Source organism: Palaemon carinicauda, chromosome 1 (assembly GCF_036898095.1).
Source record: "Palaemon carinicauda isolate YSFRI2023 chromosome 1, ASM3689809v2, whole genome shotgun sequence".
Lineage (NCBI taxonomy): Eukaryota > Metazoa > Arthropoda > Malacostraca > Decapoda > Palaemonidae > Palaemon > Palaemon carinicauda.
The window spans coordinates 57172430-57182429 of record NC_090725.1 but is presented as its reverse complement, the minus strand read 5'-3'; the positions used below and the strand labels follow the sequence as shown (position 1 = coordinate 57182429).

General features: G+C 32.5%; 1 protein-coding gene across 15 annotated transcripts in view; it reads right to left on the bottom strand.

Annotated features, from left to right (window-relative positions):
• Positions 1–2840: 2840 nt before the first annotated feature.
• brp (bruchpilot) overlaps positions 2841–10000 on the bottom strand; it is a 630212-nt gene continuing 623052 nt past the window's right edge. For all 15 annotated transcript variants that reach the window (XM_068381365.1, XM_068381339.1, XM_068381377.1 and 12 more), the window contains one exon: positions 2841–8063. The gene's annotated coding sequence lies outside the window, so the exon portion shown is untranslated. The remainder of the gene's footprint in view (positions 8064–10000) is intronic.

Sequence of the window (10000 nt, the reverse complement as noted above, 5' to 3'; positions counted from 1 at the left end):
ATTATTACCCAGCGATTCATGGATATGGGTTTAAACGAATGAATTAGTAATGATTTATTGAAATATGCTTATGAAAATCTTTTGGGGGAAAATTGTAAAACCAATTTGGTAAGGTTTGGCTATCTTCCCAAATTTACTGAACAATACCATTTCTGAATTATGTTACAATGTTAAAGGCAACATCCAGTAGTTTAAATTAACACCAAAAATCGTCTTACCTGTGTAGCGTGAATAGAGGTGTTGATGGAAGAAAAATACGGTCAGGCAAAATATCTTCGTTTTATTAGTTAGGATGGTTTCCTCTACTCCACCAAATAACACTAATTTCAAGCATATTACTAAATGAAATATCTTCATGCTGCATCGTAGTTGTAGTATCACTTTCTCAAACATTACATCATAGAGACTTGAACACAATCACAGAACACTGTTACCGTTAAGCGAACACTAAACAGAATGAATAGGCCGCCTGGCCGAGCTCGTCACAGTCAGACGTGTCAGGCAATGTTTACAGCTCCCTCAGTCGTGGTTCTTAAATGCTCATTCTGTATAATAAGTTTACGATCACTCTATCAATTAATAGATAGGTGCAAAGTTTCTAAGCCTATAGTCAGTATTGCAATTGAGCAATACCTAAAGTATTGATTTTAATCTCATTCTACCTTGAAATCAGTTTGGATAATACCTTGTTATCACTTTTGGCAAAGGTGTTCTGGTAGTTTTAAACTCTTCTCTCAGATTCATGACCCGACAAATGTATGCCTCCTGTTTTCTCTAAGGATTTTGCAACATATCCACTCTTTTATCTTGTTCTCCTAGCTTTCGTAATTTTGGGCATGGAAATAAATGTTCTGTATTATTTTCCTCTTTCCACAGGTCACAAAAATTATTTATGCATTGTTCCCTGAAATTTGTTTTTAGTTTAAGCATGTTTAATCTTGCTTTCATTATAAGGATTGCCTTATCCATATCCATTTCTCTAACATGAGGTTGTGGTTGACGCTTCTCTACAAAATGAGTTCCCAACCTTTTCAAGCTGATGAGCTCCATCCAGTTTTCTGTGTAACTGTTGGAGCACCATGATAATTTTACAGTTTGGGAATTAAGAAACAGTCTAATTCGTTAGTGAAAGAGACTTCTGCATCATTTATCTAAAAGTAACATAAATTTTTAATAAATAGCACTGAAGATTCATAAATGAATATTTACTGCTTTGATTTTTATATGAAGTTATTGACATTCACCAATTAGACATATTTTACATAACTGTCATAGAGATTATAGTACTTAGCGACACAGCGAATCACAGGTAATATGTTTACCTCTTAAGTCAGATTATATTGATATCTAAAATGTAAATAAATGAATTTTATTGTTTGCTTATTATCAATTGTATTCCTCCTCACGTTAATAAAGCTGTGATATGCGTGGAAAACTACTAAAAAGAACATTTAATATTCATAGGAAGAAATATTTTGTAATTACCACTCAAGTTAATTATTTCAAATCTTGGACATTAGGATAATAATAATAATAATAATAATAATAATAATAATAATAATAATAATAATAATAATAATAATAATGATAATAATAATAATAATAATAACACGTCTACCTCTCCACTCGTTTGTGGATTCCTCGAGAACCCTGATGCTGAACTGCTTTGGCTAGCTTTTCTATATTTGTCTCATCAGTGTTTGCCAAAGCAACTGGCAACCACTGTTCAAGATGGTCCTGGCTGAGTCTAGCTATTTTCTTGTTCTTCATATTATACATGAAAGAAAGTGTAGACTAACAAACAAAGGTAGATTCAAATGAACACAGCACTTTTAGAGCTCCAGCACGAATGACAGGAAACCTCTTTGTATCTGGAAGTTTCCAGAAATCTGCACAACTCTAGTTCTTGTTTCAAGTTTTAGTTATGTGGATTACTGGATTTCATAAAATTCTATTTCAGCAACTGGGAGATTATGTAAAGAGAAATTTTTTTTTTCTAAATTAAATTGCATTGGTATTGAACTCAGTTGAAATCTGTAAGCACGAACCTCCAAATTTTGAAACTAATAAAATTCCTGACTCCGAATTATTTTGTTGCCTTTTACATATGCTGGGCATGGACCCACGGTCACTGTACTCTTGGAGTGTTTTGTGAAGTTCAGGAATGTAATGAACTAAGCCGTCAACCAGATGTTAAAAAAATAATGACAGTTTACTCTGAAAAGCTGAGATTGTGTTAAATAGATTGGTTACCAACTTAGTTCTTTTTTGCAATTCCAAATTTAACTTGTTTAGTGTGATCAAATATTTTACTGCAAACATATATGAAAGCTTGACATCATCTGCATATATTTCAGAAAATTTCCAAGGATATGACTCCCACGCTCGTAAAGAGCCTTCCCTTGCTGAGCAGTGAACAGTAGTATGCATAATCTGTTCATCTCTTTTAGAAACATTTTCAATAGCCTCTTACTCGGTTGTTTTAAAATGAGAAAGTTTATAAATTTTGCAATGACTGAAATTATACTTGTAACTCCTACATTGTGGACGCTGCTGTAAGCACCTTGTTAGGCTTGATGAAATACAGTATTAACAGCTGTCTGCCTAATCCTTTAAAAAATTAAGCATTGAGTATATAACTTCTAGAAGCTATACAGTATTGCATAATGGAGCATGATACAGTCCAGAGGAACTTAAATGCTAGAGTATTGAAAACTACAGATGGGATGAGTGGTAGTAATGGCATAGCACTATCAGATAATTATTCATGATAAAGTTTGAATAACAAAATCATTTTATATGCTGCAATTGTACTCAAGGAAATGAAACACACATTCTTTTGCAAGATCAACTTTATTGTTCAACATGCTGGACATGACGTCAAAGAAGAGGGAGTTGGGAGGGCAAGAAAAGACAACAACTTGCGGCTAGACACCAACATAGCTACTTGGTAAGGATTCTTCACTCTCATGACTAGCATCTGGAACACCACATGAAATTAACTATTCTGAACTATCAAAAAACTCATGTAGGCAAAGGAAAGGGAGTCACCAATGAATGGCACAGAGTATGATCAAAGAATTCATTAGTCATTGTTTACTAGAATTTCAAAGGATTTAATATTTCCTATTTTACTTCACAGTTGATATCACGTGGCACCCCAAAGGCTGATCAATGACAGTCCAGATAAGATACGTAGTACAGATACTGTCCACGATAATCCGCTGATTCATAAATCTTCTATAACACTGCTTTCAAAATCAATGTACACAGTGTTTTCTATGTTCTAGATGCACCCACTTTCTTATATTCCTCACATAATATCACTGCCACAAAAATAAACCTTGCACAGTGACCACCATAGAAAGCATTCACGACATCCTAACACACTAGAGTATCTTGTGGGGAATGTCCTATATCATGTGGGTCAAAGGAACATAGTGCTAATCCTCAGCTATCACTAGGGTTGAATTATTGTCATCACAAAAGTGATTCTCAACCTTAATGAATGGGGGTTAAAACTATCTCCCACGGAAACACAATACAGTATTATGCTACATACTCCAGTGATGCTAACATGTGAATTGAATAGGCTTCAGTTCGAAGGGATTGTGTACAATTTAATCATTTAAATCCTTTAATATCAATGCCCACTTTTAGTATTCTATTTTCCAGAAGTTTATTGTGTATATTATAGATTCCCACTTTTCTAGATTTTTTTTCTTATTTCTTTGATGCACTTACATGTCACATGGTATTTCTGCCATCAGTATATCAAAGACGGCTCAGTACAGTATTTATTACCACAAATTCAGAGAATACCAATTTCTACTAATTTGTGAGGCAAAGTTTGCAAATGGGAATTTTTGTCCTATTAATAATTGCAATGATTACACAATTTCATCTGAAATTAGAAGACACCCTTCAATGCCATAAACAGACTCATCTTAGCACATATTAGTTTTTCATTGTCACTCATCACTCATAAAATGTCTCTACTATACCCTACTTAGGAGGTACGCTAAATTAAGAAATCACAGGCACACAAAACAAACTGTTTCATAAAGTGTTGACCTTACACATATATAATTTACATTAAATATTACATTTGTGCCCAAAATACGACTGTGTATATACATCTGTATGTATACACACTACACAGTGCACATACACAGTATATACACAACTGAGAATCTATACCTTCAACCAGACACTCAGACAGAATGGCACGAGAGATTCAAGGTATGGGGCCACGAGTACCACTCGATGGTGATAAGACAGAAGTACCAGACGTACTAGTCACAAGTACCAGTCAGAAGCACAGAATAGTTAATTGCAAGGCCGAGAAGGACTGGAAGGATACACTGAGGATGTGGGCATACACTGCCCCCAAATCATACAAATGTGCACTCAAGGAATGTTGCAAATGCAATGTGGTTATGTGCATGCATGTAGAAAGTGGTGTGCACACACGTATGAAAGCAATCATGAAGAATAGAAGGTAGATGTATATGCACATGAAAGACTGTATATGTAAGAGAAAATTGATTGATTAGGAAACGTCAATGTGCACAACAGGAGAAAGAGTATATACATGAGGCAGGGTATGTGTTAGCCATTGGCTCAGTCACTTTAATTACACTTAATTCTAATATAATTGCAATGCAACCTTGTACACACCTTTTATTTGATCAATAATTGAGTTACAATTTTGCTTTTAGATACCATTCAAGCTTGATACAATCACAGAGATATTTCCATTTTTTAGTTCAGACTGGCATAGCATATATTTGTTAATGTTCTTAACAAAATTGTTATTATATAAGAGAGACATAACTGGCACGCTGGTAATTCCTAGGACCAAAACTGAAGAGGAAAACACGCTCTCTTCAGGAAATTTTCTCCCATAGATTAATACCCTATTAAAAATGTCCAATATTTAAGTTTTTAAATTCTATTATTCTATTTGGTTAAGGATGTAAGGTTAACTATGAGTGTGCGTGCAGACGTGAACAGATTACATGTTATAGGAAAAAAAAATTTCTTTTGGGAGAAATTCTGTTACAACTAAAAGCTCATTTAAAGTGTAAATATATACAGTAAAGGTATATAGCAACACGACAAAATGTCAGTATCATCCGTGTAAGTTCAACGCATAACTAATGTAAGTGATATGATTTTCCGTGAGTGTATTAGAGTAAATAACACTGAAAATAACGACAGTTAAATTCAAGTTTCTTAAACTTTGTCTTCTGGATTTGCTCTAAGCTATCACAGAACCTATGGGGATCAAAGATTAAATTCTTCATGTTTCTTATTTGTAAGAACACAATCTTTTTTAATGCTGAATGTTTTGCAACCAATTTAAGTCGAGAGACATGTGAGAGTAAGACGGAGAAAGAGGAAGTGGTTGTGATGCTATGCTCCCCAAGTTTTTGGATTTCACAGAAATTAGAAATTGACGCTATTTACGACACTCTGATTCCTTGAAAACTCTGCCATTCACTGGTCACTCCTACTACTGTGTTGATTACTGTCTACAAAATGCTCATCATTAGTGCACATGATCAGGAAATATTGATTTATTCAAAAGGATTTACAAAGCTTGTAAAACATCATATTGACATTATTTTTTATTACTTGTTGCTAGACGATTGGATTTGGATTTAGGAATTTGGATTAAATAGCCCGGCGAGCTACTTTCCTTATGCTCACACTTACATTTCATATTTTAGTGTGAATGTTTGATTAAAATTCTTGGAAAATTCATTACAACTTTGGAAACCAACTCTCAGTATCTATATACGGTATATGAAGAGAAAATGCTTTATTTCATACATACTTTAACGAGATGTTGCAAACCCGTGACTAACACCTGATAAAGGTATAGAAGTTAGTAAAAATTTCAAGGGAAGGATAATTGGTGCTAACAACCGCTCACAATGACTAGACAATCTGGTTTATGTACAACGACCTTCGCTGAATGTATAAGTCTACCAGGAAGAGTGCACCAGGTGCATAATACATTATCATGCATTAAAAAGTCTCAAAATTTTAATAAGGAAAAATCCATTGGCAGTTTTTATACTCTGGATGAGAGAATTGTGTCCACATGTCCTACATGTTGATCCCCGGAACTTGCATTGCACATAGGTACTGGAGGGGTTGACAGAAGCCAACATTGCTAATCACTTCTTGATCGCGTATTTTACATTTTGATTTTGTGCCTCCATTTTAGTGCAAGTTTGACCATGGATAAGACAAATAATATACAATTTTTCTTAGTTTCATTGTAAAGCACAGGTTCCGGGGCTCGAAAGGGGAATCCTCTTATAATGTCTTAGAAGAGACATATTGCATGTTTTGAGTTCCGGTTGTTAATGTTTTGATTGCAAGGCCCATACTTGGCTTCTGTGACCTTGCAGTGTGACTGTCAGATGCAGCCCATGTCAGCCCCTTCATCAGAACGGCACTGATGGTAAATGATTCTAAAATTTACAGACTAACACATGCTAACTATATGACTTGATTTATCTTATATACATTTACATACAGAAAATACAGACTGTACACAATTTTCCTTTCTATGTCCACCCTTTGACAGATGGGTTGTAGTTATGTTCGTAAATTATAAAGACTTTTATAATCACTCTATTCAACATTACCAGGGGAATTGTAACTCTGCTGCCGTCTCTGGAGAGGGAACAGTCAGTGACGACACCACTAGACAGAACACCACTTAGGACTTCAACTATGGAGTCGTACGGACACTCAAGAGATATCCTTGACCCTTTACTACCAATGATATGTACTACCATGGGGATAACGACTACGAACTACAACTTGGGAACAACTACAGTCCTGCCCTAAAGAATAACCCCTCAATATTAGTATCCCGTTTTCTTCCACCTTCAGTGTCTGGGCACAATCATCAATTTTATCACTATTATTTTAGATTTCAAGTAAATAAATAGGCTCTGTGGCTGAATGACTCACTGTCACAACTACGAAAAAACTCCAGAACTTTACAGTTTAGTATCACCATTTTTTCCTATGTGAAATATTTCTCAACTAAAGAAAGTTGAGATTAATTTCAAGATCTTTTCGTTTGCTTATTTCACATGTACTTAATCTTCAGTATGAATGGTTATAACAGTCAACTCTAATACCTGTATTTGTTAAATTACATCCTAAATTATTCTGCGATACTATTTCTACAAAGATTCATATCAGAACTCTTGCATACGACACAAAAGTTGCCTATGCTAATTTCAGTATCCCAAAGGGTCTTCGGCTTGAAATCTTTACCTTTCCATCAGCAAAGACTTTGAAAAATGTAATGATTATAGTTAGTATCAGATATTTCATTATCATAACAAGCCACAAAATGGAAGCATTAAAAAGCTCTTTTACAGAATTGTTATTAACGTCTTGAGTTTCACTACAGAAGAGTCTGGTCTTGATATAAAAGCATTTTCAAAATCTGAAGAGCACAGTACCCAATAAATGGATACTGGTCAACACAGCCAAATGATACATCTAGCAAAATATTTCAAATTTTTTTCTGTAATATATGGCTACGTATTATATCTTCGTCTATGTCACTTCAGACAGAAATGTAAAGGAAATACATTCACAGTTCCTTAAATAACTGAAGTAGGAGCAGCAAAACTAAGAGCATCTAAATTAATCCGAACATCGGTCATTGATGTTTCACTTAAAAAAATAAGTAGTGAGAAGATATTTCACGTAAAGGGAAGCTGCAGGATAAAGAAGTTTCACATATTAATCCATGTTTCGGTCAAGAGGACTCACAGCAGGGAGCAGATGTTTCACTTAGCAAGAGATGATAGAGGCTGTAGGGATCACTTTCAAAGAGAGACGAGATTCATCATGAAGGTAAAACCATAAAGGTTTCAGATCCCGTCCTTAATCTTCATGATGAAATGCTGACGTAGCATCGAATGATGGAATGTCCAATGTTGTGACCAACGTGTGTGACAGGATACCAGACATTTCAGCTAAGGCCATTATTTAGGAAGCTTGCAGTGGACTATTAATTTCTGAAAGTAGAATAACAAGAATATATGAGCAAATCTGGTGTTAACACATTGCATGTAGAAAATTATTCAAGACTAAATCTATATAAAGAAATATTACTTTATATGTGCAGTTACGTACTGTACTTATACGCAAATGAATGATCGAGCAAAGTTGAACACACAAACCTAAACAGATCATCATTTATATACTGTAAATATACTAAACATATATATATATATATATATATATATATATATATATATATATATATACACCTATGAAGAAGGCTACCATACATCTGATACTAAGGTTTTTTTTTTTTTTTTTTTTTTTTTTTTTATTTTGGTGAACTTATCAAGTCTTTAACAAATCCATCATAATACTTATCAAGTCTTTAACAAATCCATCATAATATTTATTTAGTCATTTTCAAAAACAACAAAACTTACACCTGTCCTGTAACAGATTCTTTAAATGCAAAGACAATACATCGATATTAGTGCTTACTGTGTACTGTATTCTGAAAACATAGGACATTCACAAAGAAACACATATACTTGAGTATGTAGGTGTTTCAAAGATAATTAACAAACATATTAAAAGTAACCACAACCGCTCTAGATATTCATAAAGGGTAACTCATACATGCACACATTTATATATAATATAATCTCACACATCAGCCTCTTTTAACATTCTAAAACTTTCTTGGAAATTTATGTAAGTTTTATGACCTTTTCTAGTGAGAAGTAGCCTACAGAAGTGACATTGAATATCACCATTGGTAATGTGCATACATTTAAGTCAAACATCGCTATATATCACTGTAATGTTTTTTAATACGAAAAGTAAGAAGTCTAGAGACTACCAGTAGACGAGTATTTGTAGAAAAAAAATCATATTTCATTTGGGAAAAGATAGTACTTTTTGATACTCTATCATTTCTAAATAATTAAACATATATATACACACCTATATATATAAATAAATATATATACATATATATACACACACACACACACATATATATATATATATATATATATATATATATATATATATATATAGTGAATTACTAGAAATATGTAACAGAAAAGTCGACGATCATTTGATTATTACGTGTATACATTGACCTTATATCTACTGGAGGTGGACCTTTTCAGCTGATTACCAGTGGACGAAGCTCCTTTTGTATGTAGCCTATCTAATATATATATATATATATATATATATATATATATATATATATATATATATATATATATATATATACATATATATATATATATATATATAAACGATTTTGTGCTTTTCTTTTTCATATGCATATAGCTGTAGCCTATATATATTCATCTATACATTATGGGGCCAGCTCCAAAAGATGTTACACTAACGATTTTCAGCAAATATTTTAAGATAAGTTACCTAAACTTACGGCCTGGCTAGATATCAAAAACCAAATTCACTGCCTACATGAATATGGATATTAACAAAACTGGATTATACTTCTCCATCCTCGCCTAGAATTAAATTTGGGAACATATATAGTATATTGTACTGGAATAAGGCACACACACACACACACACTATATATATATAGATATATATATATATATATATATATATATATATATATATATATATATATAAGATATATATAAATATATATATATATATATATATATATATATATATATATATATACACGTACATATATATATATATGTATATATATATATATATATATATATATATATATATATATATATATATATATATATATATATATATACACGTATATATATATAGATAAAGATATAGATATAGATATATATATATATATATATTTATATATATACAATATATATATACATATGTATATATATATATATATATGTGTGTGTGTGTGTATATATATATGTGTGCGCGTATATATATGTATATGTATATGTACATA